General features: G+C 45.7%; 1 protein-coding gene across 1 annotated transcript in view; it reads left to right on the top strand.

The window, feature by feature from the left end:
* The window catches only part of LOC126235949 (protein snakeskin-like), a 118,461-nt gene that overhangs the window by 35,927 nt on the left and 70,183 nt on the right, over positions 1 to 12,351 (top strand). The gene's annotated exons all lie outside the window — the stretch shown is intronic.

Genomic DNA, 12,351 nt, shown 5'->3' with positions numbered 1-12,351 from the left:
CCCCCCTCCTCCTCCTCCTCCCGGGACTCCCGGGAACGTCTCATACCAGACAAGTGTAACCCCAAATTTTTGCGTGGTAGAGTAATTATGGTGTAAGCGTACGTGGAGACGGTGTTTGCGCAGCAATAGCCGACATAGTGTAACTGAGGCGGAATGAGGGGAACCAGCCCGCTTTCGCCGATGCAGATGGAAAACCGCCTTGAAAACGATCCACAGGCTGGCCAGCTCACCGGAACTCGACACTAATCCGCCGGGCGGATTCGCCGGGGACCGGCACGCCTTCCCGCTCGGGAAGCAGCGCTTTAGATCGCGCGGCTAGCCGGGCGAGCTTCACAGAAGTGTAGTAATAGTTGAAACTACGTTTTTTAAATCCTGGAAGAGACAATCTACGAATTCCAAACTCAGCTCTTCAATTTTCCCTAAATAAGGAGCTATCTTATGTCTGCTATTTCCCCTAAGTAAGGAGCTATAAGCTTTCTTGCATACTGAACGAATTTTACTGCGACCATAAACCGCGAAACACATCATAACAAACGATCCCAGTGCCCTTTCGTGTCGCCGCTGCCACAACGGCAAGTTTTTGAACGTCCTCGTATCTACGCCTGTCACGAAACAGCGGACAGCAAACCGAATACGGCTAATGAGTCTGACGTCCTCTTAGCGCAACGGACAGCCGGCACATAAACCACGTTGGCGTATCTCATCTCGCTGGCAGTCCAGCGTCACCCTTCCTCTCTTGATAGCCGGGCCGTCACGTGTCACATACAGTAGTTATTTAAGCGGACTGGTGCGGCCCCTACTAGGCCGGACGACGGACTTCCACCGCTTCACTGGTGTTTTTGCAGTTTGGGCGTTCGGCGCGGTTGCCAGCAATTTGCTTGCAAATCCTGTGGGCGGCTGGTCGGCTGACGTCAGCGCATCGGCTCGGCTGGAGGAAGGGGCGTCTCCGGCACGGCCGCCGGGTCGTGCTGTCATCGTCTCGATGGTCTCGTTCCCGAGCAACGGTCTTACTGGACCATTTTAGTCGCCTTCCTGTTCTCGTTAGTTCGCCCATTCAACAGCGAGGACATTGGAGGCCAGAGCGAGGATTCATAAGCTGCACCAACAAGCATGGCTACGGCTTCGGAGCATTACGTACTCGCATCCATGTATAAAATTTTCCCGGTATTCAAGCCGCGCCATGTTTGACTTAAAAGTCAACTGCTGGAACCTGTGTCTCTCCTAGACAGTAGTATGCGATACTGTTTTTATTTTATTTGGGAATTAAGCTAAACACTGAGGTGACAGAAGTTTGATACCTCTTAATATCGTGTCGGATCTCCTTCGGCCCGACGTGGTGCAACAACTCAGCGTGGCATGGACTCAACAAGTCGTTTGAAGTCCCCAGAAATATTGAGCAAAGCTTCCTCTATAGCCGTCCATTATTACGGAAGTGTTGCCGGCGCAGTATTTTGTGCACAAAGTGACTCTCGATTATGTCCCATAAATGTTAGATGGGATTCATGCTGGGCTATCTTCGAGGCCAAATCATTCGTTCGAATTGTTCAGAATTACAAACTAGTCGTGAACAGTTGTGGCTTACTGACATGGTGCATTGTCATCCATAAAAATTCCATCATTGTTTGGGAACTTGAAGTTCATGAATGGGTGCAAATGGTCTCTAAATAGCCAAACATAGCCATTTCCAGTCAATGACCAATTCAGTTGGACCAGAAAACCCAGTCCATTCCAAATAAACATTATGGAGCCACCACCAGCCTGCACAGTGCCTTGTTGACAACTTGGGTCCATGGTTTCGTGGGGGTCTGTACCACACTCGAACCGTACCACCAGCTCTTGCCAACTGAATTCAGGAACCATCTGACCAGGCTACGGTTCTCCAGTCATCTAGAATCCAACCGATATGATCACGAGCTCAGAAGAGGCACTGCAGGCGATGTCGTGCTATTAGTAAAGGCACTCGCGTCTGTCGTGTTCTTGATTTCTGCTGTCATTTCACGCAGTGTTGCTTGTCTGTTAGCTGTCCTCGATTGTTAAATCAAGGTCATTGGCCTCTGCGTTGTCTGTGGCGAGAGGTAATGCCTGAAATTTGGTATTCTCGGCACACTCTTGACATTGTGGATCTCTGAATATTGAATTCCCTAACGGTTTCCGGAATGGAAAGCCCCATGCGTCTAACCTTAATCACGTCGGAAACCTTTTCACATATGTCACCTTAGTACAAATGACAGTTCTGCCAATGCATAGCCCTTTTATATCTTGTGTACGCGGTACTACTGTCATCTGTATAGGTGCCTATCGCTATCCCAAGACTTTTGCCATCTCACTGTAAATTATAATAAATTCTCTGTGCGTACCCGAGACTTGAGTGAGACGAAAATTACTTAACATTAATTCCTCTGTGTAAATTTCGTCCCCAGCCCCTGATGGGCTCATCGGCACCGACCGACTGCCGTGTCATCCTTTCCAGTGGCATCATTGGATGCGGTATGGAACGCCGTGATGTCACCATACCCTCCACCGGCCGTTGTCAGTTTCCGTGACTTGGAGCCACTACCTCTTGGTCAAGTATCTCCTCAGTTGGCATCACTAGGCTGAGTGCACTCGGTTCCAGTTCTCCCACGAAAAAAAAGTCACTGGAGTACCGGGAATCGAACTCCGTCCTCTGCATAGCACTCAGCTGAGCTGACTTCTCAGCTACTTGGGTCGGGGTAATTCTAAGGCGGCGCGTTTGAAACTGTAAATATTGTTGGTCACCAGCTTAGAGAAGCTCTTTGGTTTGAAGGACGACTCCAGGAAGACAGGGACAGATTCCTGGGAGGTAGTTCGCGTTTAGGTCCTGTCAGGTGGCTGGCACTAGGGCAGGAGTGTGGCACGAAACTCGCTGGAAAGGCAGGTATAGCTTTTTGTAGGAACAGCCGTTTGGAGTGACAATAGAAAATAGTGCCTACCCTGTAACAGTCTGCTATTATTGTCTTTCTGGGACCGAGCTTCTAAACAGAACCCAGCTTGTTCACTTAGATTCACTTTTGTCGCAGACTTCGAGTAGTCAACACATAGCGTCCGTGTCCATCACAGAACACCTCGTAGATAACCGCCACCGGCACAACAGGGCGATATGGTCGGCCTACAGTAGGGTTGTGCAGATTTGCTAGGACCGGGGGCCGCTAATCCCTCACTGTGCTTAAGCATGGACCACCAATATATATAATTCCACAAATATTATCCTGCTGGTATATACTGCCCTTCACGGGAGGGAATGAAAAAAGAAGAACGAATCGTGAGGGACGGATAACCAGCAGAACAATGGCGGGCAGCTTGCGGCCCGCGGTCCGTGCATCCTTGGCCTATGAACTAGGTAACTTCTCTCTCTCGCCCGTCTCAGCCTTACCAGGATTTCATTGATTACATTTTTGTAGCCGTTGAAACTGATGGTTACTAACACGTGAACTTGACGTTGAACATTAGTGAAATCTCTCCTCGATATCTCAATGCTCAATTTTAGTTTTCTGTTGCTTTGCAAACTTTGAATAATTAAGGAGTCTACTTCAGGCTCTTCCCATTGTCATGATTGTGGTACCGTCCTTCCTGTTCACCTACATCCCCTGTCCACTAATCTATGTTCTAACTGACTGCTTGATTCACACCTCCAGCTAGGATCGAGGCAGATGCATCCAGTGTCACGCATTAGGGCTTCACCTTCATTATGTTTCACTTGTTGGTGGAAGTGATGGGTAGGAGAGATGTAACCCAACAGGTGGTCTGGCTTATTATTGGTAAAGCGAACTCACATAGGACTGGCGATTGGTAGGGGTGCATATCGAAATGCAGTAAATGGACAGTAAAAACAATACAGAATACGTTCACCCTTCCATTCCTCCAGCGACACGGTATCCGAAATAAGGGTATCGAACTTCATTCATAAGTAGAATCGTAAGAAAAATATAGACAGAAAGGTATCTAACTTTGTGATATCGACACTGATCTTCAGTAAGATTATCTCAGACGACTTTTTTTGATTTATCCCTTCTCCCATTCATGTCGAAATGTATCTTTTATTAACAAATATGTAACACACTATCCATTCTCTTACTATCTTGTTAAGTAAAGATTTTTAACTTGCTGTTATGTTTTCGTAAGTTGATTTTTATGTTGGAATGTTTCCCGACGTCTTCAAATTTTTAAACAGATATTGTACCTTATTTCATTATTAACCAGTTTATCAAAATACTACCAAGTTTCACTTTCAGTATGCGCCATTGCGTATGCTGATTCAGTTGTTCTTGCACTTAAACTGTTTTAAACAACAGTACGAAAACGACCAGTAAGTCGAATCGTGGAAAATGGGGCATTCCAAATGAACGAAATGCGAACCAAACGTAGGCAACGTTGGCAAAGCGTCGCAGATGTTTCCCGTACACTTAATGTCTTATCGCACGCACAACGCTCGTTGAATAATTTTTGCACCCGTGTACAGTTGTTAAAATGTTGAAACTGAGTCCTGTGGACAAAATTTTGGGTAAAAGATAAAGAACGTAATAAATCATTGCTAGGCCCGTTTGATACGATGCCTACGTTAAGGCATCGATTTAAATAAACGTATCAGTTGAAAAGTAACGAATATTGACTGGTGTCGGGATGAAAGTACTCGATAGCCTACCAAAAAGGATCGATATTATTTTGGTGCTCGCACTAACGGCTTCTGGACTGTTCAGTTAAAGAAGCCATCGAAATAAAAATAAGTGACAACATCCTCAATAGAGATGCCTGAGCGAGGCTTGGGATCCAGCGATCGTGAGGGTGAAGCAGGCGCATCAAACGCGGAGTCAACGTATGTCCATAAATGGCGATATCGCGTTCACCAGTGACGTCACAGACGGCAGCTACACTACATAAGAGCGTACTAGCAGCCCATTACCGGCCATACCACTTGACAACGGCCAAGGTGTACTTGGTCGAAAGCTCGTGGCACTTTTAACCATTTAACGCGGCTGGAAGCAAGAGAACATGTTATTCAACGTCACCAACGCAAAGCTCTGCATTCTACTTGTGCAGAATCTTCTCTTTGCTACCACAAAGCACGCTGAAACGTTTTAGTGGAAGACTGGAACTTTTTGGACCGGAAAAAAGAGGGAAGATAAGATTACCTTCTCGTTGAGAAAGAGGTCATTATTAGAGAACCCTTCACGAACAAGAATGAGCGAGAAAAATCGACAATGTTTTTTTCGAGGAATCAGCCAAGCATTTGCCTTAAACGAGTCAGAGAAACTACGGAGAACCTAATGTGAATGCTCAATCGGGTAATTGAACCTCGCTACTCCGGACTGAGAATCCAGTATCTTGAACAAAGCTCCATCTCGCTCGTTCTGCGACCATGGCTCAGCTCGAGTTACCTGACTCTTGTGGGCTGTACGTTGTTCACATCAGACCTCAAGAATACGTTTCAAGTGCCGACCGTTTCAGTATATCATTCGTTCCGTGAAGTTTGGTTCAAATGGCTCTGAGCACTATGGTACTTAACATCTGAGGTCATCAGTCCCCTAGAACTTAGAACTACTTATACCTAACTAACCTAAGGACATCACACACATCTATGCCCGAGGCAGGATTCGAACCTGCGACCGTAGCGGTCGCGCGGTTCCAGACTGAAGCGCCTAGAACCGCTCGGCCCCGTGAAGTTTCAAACTCTTAGGAGGCCCCCTTACTGGCGCTACATGAAGGACTAGGTTTTACTATAACGTAAAAACAACCTAGACTCGGTTCCTGATGAAGTGTTTTCATTTGTGTGGCTCTGACACAGTAACATCAGCGCTTTCTTTGTAGATGCTCCAAGAGTTATTTAGATAGGAATCCATACGATCAGCCGCGCGGGATTAGCCGAAGGTCTAAGGCGCTGCAATCATGGACTGTGCGGCTGGTCCCGGCGGAGGTTCGAGTCCTCCCTCGGGCATGGGTGTGTGTGTGTTTGTCCTTAGGATAATTTAGGTTAAGTAGTGTGTAAACTTAGGGACTGATGACCTTAGCAGTTAAGTCCCATAAGATTTCACACACATTTGAACATTTTGAACAATCCATACAATCCCATTGTGCGCAGCGATCGTTGAATGTAGACAATGTCTCATGTTGTTATTTGGACTGAAGATGACTGTGTACTAGTTCAAATTTAGATCTGCTGTAGTAGAACTACGGATTTCACGATCGATTGCTGTTCTTTTCTGAGACCCTCGGGTTTCGAACTACACTAGATACGAAGAGGTGGCAGAACGAAGGTGTGCTAGTCAGTTGAAAGTAATAGGATTGATCGAGCGAAAGAGCACCAGTCACCAAAACCTTTCTTTAAAATTTTTATTTTTATGCATCGAGGTTCCAGACTCTTCTGTCCCAAAAGAGAAGCACTCTACAGACGATGTTTAGCGACGGTCTTGCTCGCTGTTGCGTACAGGGAATGAAAGTTTTGAGGGTCTGAATGAAAATGAGATTGGCTCGATTCTGTGCGTCGACAATAAAAACAGCCTCATTCTAGCAGTTTCCTCCAGCTGCGTTTTGGGCTTTGTTGACACGCGTTAATGAGGAGAGCGTTGCGCGGCGAGTTACGGCGCTTCCTGTTTACTTTCCAGTGCGTTGACGAGACGAAGAAGTGTTGGTGCCGTGCTGCGAGTTTAAAGAACGTCACTGCTTGACGACCGCTGGGGAAAAACTGGACTTGAGCATCCGCCTCTTCGTTTGACGCTCTGTCCCAGCGATTTGGACAACTGCACCACGTGACCTCGTTTATTTGATTAATTGGCGTTCTGACCATTTACCCAGTACTTTTCTTTTTAAGAGTTCGGCTAAGCATCGTTATTCTGGTCTCAGTTGTTACGTATTCGTTCTCTAATAGGACTGGAGAAGGCAAATACTTAAGGAAGTCATGTATGTGCGTGGCGAGCTCTCTAGCGTTATCTAACGGCTTCGCATTCGTCTGACTGACAAACGAATATCCGTTTTTTTCCAAACCCTGAATGACACAGACGTAGTCGGCCGTGTTAAACTGCCATTAACAGTGTTGACAAACATGTTGGTAAGTTATTGCTCTTATCTAGATACTTTAAATTCCGTTCTTCTGCCCTTCATACTGGGAGTACCTGAGTATCAAATGACTGAGGCTAGGGGTCTCATTTGCGTGCCAGACCTTTCGTTTTGTGTAGAAGGGAAGGATAACAGCCGTGATCGAGTACGATGCTAGTTACGGTTACGTAAGACTTTTTTATGCTTGACTGTTGCGTAATATCTCTTTGAGAACTTTGCCGTAAAGATCTCGTTTATCAACCTATACCATGTGGCTCTTCAGTTTCTACTGGCGTATTTTATAACAAAATAATCCAAGGGTATTCTACCGGCCGTTGGTTTCCAAACCGCACAGTACTTCAACATTCGAACCTGTCGCCATCATCGGGTATGTTGATGAACGGCCCTTTGGACACCAACAGCCGGCTGTACAGCGTACAGTCAATTCATTACCTAATTGATACCGACAGGATCGATGCACGATTTTGAAGTTCGGTAGTTTTAGTTCTCCTTGCATTCCACTGGACTTGCAGTGGGGAGAATAGGGGTTCAAATCTTCTTCCTGTCATATAGCTTTAGGTTTTTCCCTAAATCGCGTAAGGCAGATGCCACATTGGAAAGGGACTCTAAGGGATTTCCTTTCCCATCCTCATATGAACCAATTTTGTGCCCTGTATTTAATGACAGCGTCGTCTATGGGGCATTAAATTCTGATCTTCCTTTCATATGCCCGTCTTTTTCTTTTTCTTCCTCCTCCACAGCGTTTGCCTCGCTATGTAGCGGAGTCTCTCCATTTGGTCCCCTTCTATTTGGTGTGGTCTTGTGCTTGGTCAGAGTGAAGGACCTGTTACGTTGAGGTCTACATGGAGGGTATCCAGCGAACGTTGCCGAGATCTCCCAATAGGTTGTTTACCAGCGACTTTCAATGAAAACACGTGTTTTGTTTCTTGATCTGCTCGAAGTACACGTCCGTACCGCTATAAATAGCTTTCCCTCATCTTCTCAACGACGGTGCCACTCTGTATCGCCTGCGAATTTCATCTTTCGTCACATGGTAATGTGCTCTGCTTACAGATCGGAAGGTCTGGCGTTGATTCCTGCTCAGTCCTAGGATATTAATCTGTCGTTTTTCACTTCTTTCACCTTTGGCAATTTTTCGTAATTTGAGAAATGCTGAATCGCACCGTCGTTCGGAGTCCATGTTAAACTGTACGTCCCCCACTAACCGCCTGGTATAGTCAGTTCAAAGATCAGAGAAAGACAACGGTCTGCCAATTCCAATAGGACCATGCCTAGTAAAGCACGGTGTTGTGAAAACCAACCGTCGCCTTGATGGCAGCCTTATCTTTTTTACCCTCAGCTAGGTTGGATGTGGCTGGAAGAACGATGTACTCTTCATACGTTCTGCCTTCTTCGGTTTCACGGTCACTGAATTACTCAGAACCACTTATTACATTCAGTATACCTATCATCAAACTGTATCTGTTATACAATATCAGACACGTCCAGAATCTTGGTTGACGCTTTGCAAAACTCTAAATATTTCTTCAGCTCCTTCTCTTTTTCAACGATACACCCACATTGCTAACTACTCAGCAAAACTGCTGTTGATCCAAAAGCAGGCTGCATCCAAGAAGACGGAAGGTTTGTTACTTTCGCCGTACGAGGGGTGTTCAATTTTCAATACAATATATTTAATGTTCTCTGCCAGTTTCGTTTAAAAAATGCAAAATTTATTGTGGTACATCTTGGAATATTCCTGCTTCAGCCCGTATAGTTCCATGAAATTCCGATACATGGCCGGGCTACACGCAGCCTTCAGAATGAAGTCTGTAACGGAGGTGCTTTCCAAGCATAGAGCTGTCATTAAGTTTCTTGTTGCGGAAGACCAGAGCATCGCTTACATTCATAGCCGCTTGTAGAATGTTGACGGTGACCTGGCAGTGAACAAGAGCACGGAGACGTTGGGAAGGACGTCTGTCATCGCATGGTCGCGCAAACCCGACCCGCGCGCTGGCCGGCTGCACAAAGCTGTGACTCCACTACTGTTGGAATGTGCGGACACTCTCGTTCGAGGTGATCGACGATCACGAGCAAACACTTCGCTGCAAAACTGGACATCTCTGTTGGTGGAACAGATACACTCGTCCACCATATGGGATACTCAAAGGTGCGGACTGTTCTTCCTCAACCACCCTACAGACCAAATCTCGCACTTTCAGACTCTCATTCATTTGGCCCAATGAAGGATGCACTTCGTGGGAAGAAGTGCGTTAATGGTGGGTAGGTTATTCATGCAGCAAAACAATGGCTCCTACGTCAGTCAGTAGAGTGGTACCATGCGGACATACAGTACCCCCCCCCCCCCTCCCCCTCCAGTAAGGTGGTGTAAGGCCGTCGCACTGAAAGGAGAATATGTTGAAAAATAGCGTTTTGTAGCCAAAAGAGTGGGAATAACATGCTGTATTGGAATCTTGAATAAAACCAGTCTGCTGTCAGAAAAAAGTGTTGCATTGTTTATTGAACACCTCTCGTGTAACCATCTCGGTAGATCCCATCTGTCTCTGGGATGATTCCTTTGAAAAGGACGGAGCTGATGTCCTTCTCCGTCACTGATCGTCTGTCATCAGTGGAACACTAAATCTCAATCTTCGCTCCTTTTTGCAGCTGACTTTCTCTAATGAAGCAGAATGTCTCCCTTTTGTCAAAAGACGCCCAGCTTTCGTCTTCACTATCCCTTTCTTGTTTTCTGTCTCCATAGCTTCTTCTTTCATGGTCTCTTACGGCAACTCTTTTCCGTATCTCGCTCTTTCTCAGAATAGTTAACTTTTTGTACGTATTTGATTATTTTGGTACTGTTGCCACGACTTTGTACGAAGTACATCGTTACTCTCATTTTATAAGAATAAAATAAGTGTTGAGTAAAACACTTATTGCAGTGCTTATGCGACTGACATTATTGTAATAACTATATCCATTATTATAACTGTTTACTGTGTCATTACAATTATGTTTAACGCGTATTATATCCAGATTGCAACGTCAGCTTGCAAATAATCTTCAAGAATACTGGTTACATATATTTCCTACTAACAGCTTCGATTTCTTTTCACCTGTATAAGAAAAACACGAAAGAGCAAATTCTTGCTTGGTGTAGGTTTCGTAGTAACTTTACCTCGCCACTAGTCATTTACTTGCGCTTCATTGAAATTTTTGAGCGTGATTGAAACAAAACAAAAAATGGTTCAAATGGCTCTGAGCACTATGGGACTTAACATCTGTGGTCATCAGTCCCCTAGAACTTAGAACTACTTAAACCTAACTAACCTAAGGACATCACACACATCCATGCCCGAGGCAGGATTCGAACCTGCGACCGTAGCAGTCGCGCGGTTCCGGACTGAGCGCCTAGAACCGCTAGACCACCGCGGCCGGCTGAAACAAAACAACTGGTCTGGATTTTGGTCAGCGAACGAACTATCAAATGGACGGACGTAGCTTTAAAAAATATCATTACCCACTGCTGCTTCGTGCTGTAGTTATTGCGCCACCTAAGAGTTTTCTCGAGACATAATGTGAACACCTCCAGGAATAATCTGATCTTCTCCAAAGTTAAGAAGCCAGTTTCCTGAGACATGGATCAAAGAACAGGAACAGTGTTCTGCAAACAATTTTTCCTATAATTACATAAAAGTCGGGACAGGAAAAATCACATTACTGTGGGTAGATACTGGAATATGGCGTGTTCTCAAAGAACATTTAATAAGATGTGGTAGGAAAAATATTACCAGTCCCTGAGGCACGTTGGCTGCCAGTGCAATTATCTCTAAATCTCTAGGTGAGTTAACTACCGCTTGAAGGCTTTACCGTGCTGATAAGGACACGAAGAGCCTTGTATAATTCATTGGCATAACCACTGCATTCCACACATGCTTCCCCATTTTGTTGATACAGCAGTAAAGTAAATGCCAATGTAGAGAGCTAAAGAAAAACACTTTACTCAAGGTAACTGGAGAGTTCCAGCAAACCTGTTCACCGAGTGAGAAATGCTCCCGTGACGCTGCAATCCTCTTCTTGTTCTTGAGGATGCGGAATTCTCACAGTATTTGTTCGCATGTAACGTCTTCATGCTAAATGCCACGTGAGGCTCCTGCTGTAGTTGACGGCAGAAGAAAATTCGTGACTAAACTTCAGCTCCATGCGCTACAGTTTAGCGTGGATCTTCCCAGAAATTCCCTTTGCTACTGCGGGCATTAACTAACGACGCGCGCGCGCGCGCGCGCGCACACACACACACACACACACACACACACACACACACACACACACACACACACACAATCATATTATCACTCAACAGCCGCGGTACTAAACGCGCAGATGAAAACTGCAGGCAAAACACTGCACAGACCATCAAACGGCTTCGAAAATAATTTATGAGCGGCAAGACGGCAAATAAACGGTGTCCATAGAGCACGTTATCTAGGCTGTAAAGCAAGGCTACACATCCAAACACAAGTAGCAGATCGAATACACATTCTTCAGTCTCGGTCAAATAAATCTAAGATGCACACCACTAACAGCTAGCAGTTCCTCGTATGCTTTCAAAATACGTGAAGGAATGTAAGCTCACCGTGTAAATGTTAGTCTCCATGCTTCCTGTCAGGACGTCTGGGAGGTTCCTTCCAACGAATGTTGGAAAACACCGGACGTAAGGGGGACACCACTCAGTCCTGAGCCGACCTCTTATGCCGGCCGAAGTAGCCGTGCGGTTAAAGGCGCTGCAGTCTGGAACCGCGAGACCGCTACGGTCGCAGGTTCGAATCCTGCCTCGGGCATGGATGTTTGTGATGTCCTTAGGTTAGTTAGGTTTAACTAGTTCTAAGTTCTAGGGGACTAATGACCTCAGCAGTTGAGTCCCATAGTGCTCAGAGCCATTTGAACCGACCTCTTATGACAAGATCACCACCCATTTAGGAGGATTAAGGAAAGACCGCTCAATAAACACTAGGTTGACCAAAACCGCCTTCACTCAACTACTGCAAAATGACCTTGTAGCAAACACAGTAGAGACCGGACGTGCATACAGCTACGGCCAGGAAATGATACATTACGTCTTCTCTAAAGTTACCCATTACAGTTTACCAGAAGAAACGTCGCCTTCTTCCCCCCCCCCCCCCCCCATTAATTACCTTTTAAATTCGCTAAGCACTTCTATTGTACTTTGGTATATTGTTGGATGTAAGGTCCGCCAGTCGTGCAAAACACCTTTTTTTCCAAGTTCCCAAACATGTTTCAGCATCT

Source organism: Schistocerca nitens, chromosome 2 (genome assembly GCF_023898315.1).
Source record: "Schistocerca nitens isolate TAMUIC-IGC-003100 chromosome 2, iqSchNite1.1, whole genome shotgun sequence".
Classification (NCBI taxonomy): domain Eukaryota; kingdom Metazoa; phylum Arthropoda; class Insecta; order Orthoptera; family Acrididae; genus Schistocerca; species Schistocerca nitens.
Note: the sequence above shows the minus strand (reverse complement) of the source record. Positions and strands in the feature narration are given on the sequence as shown.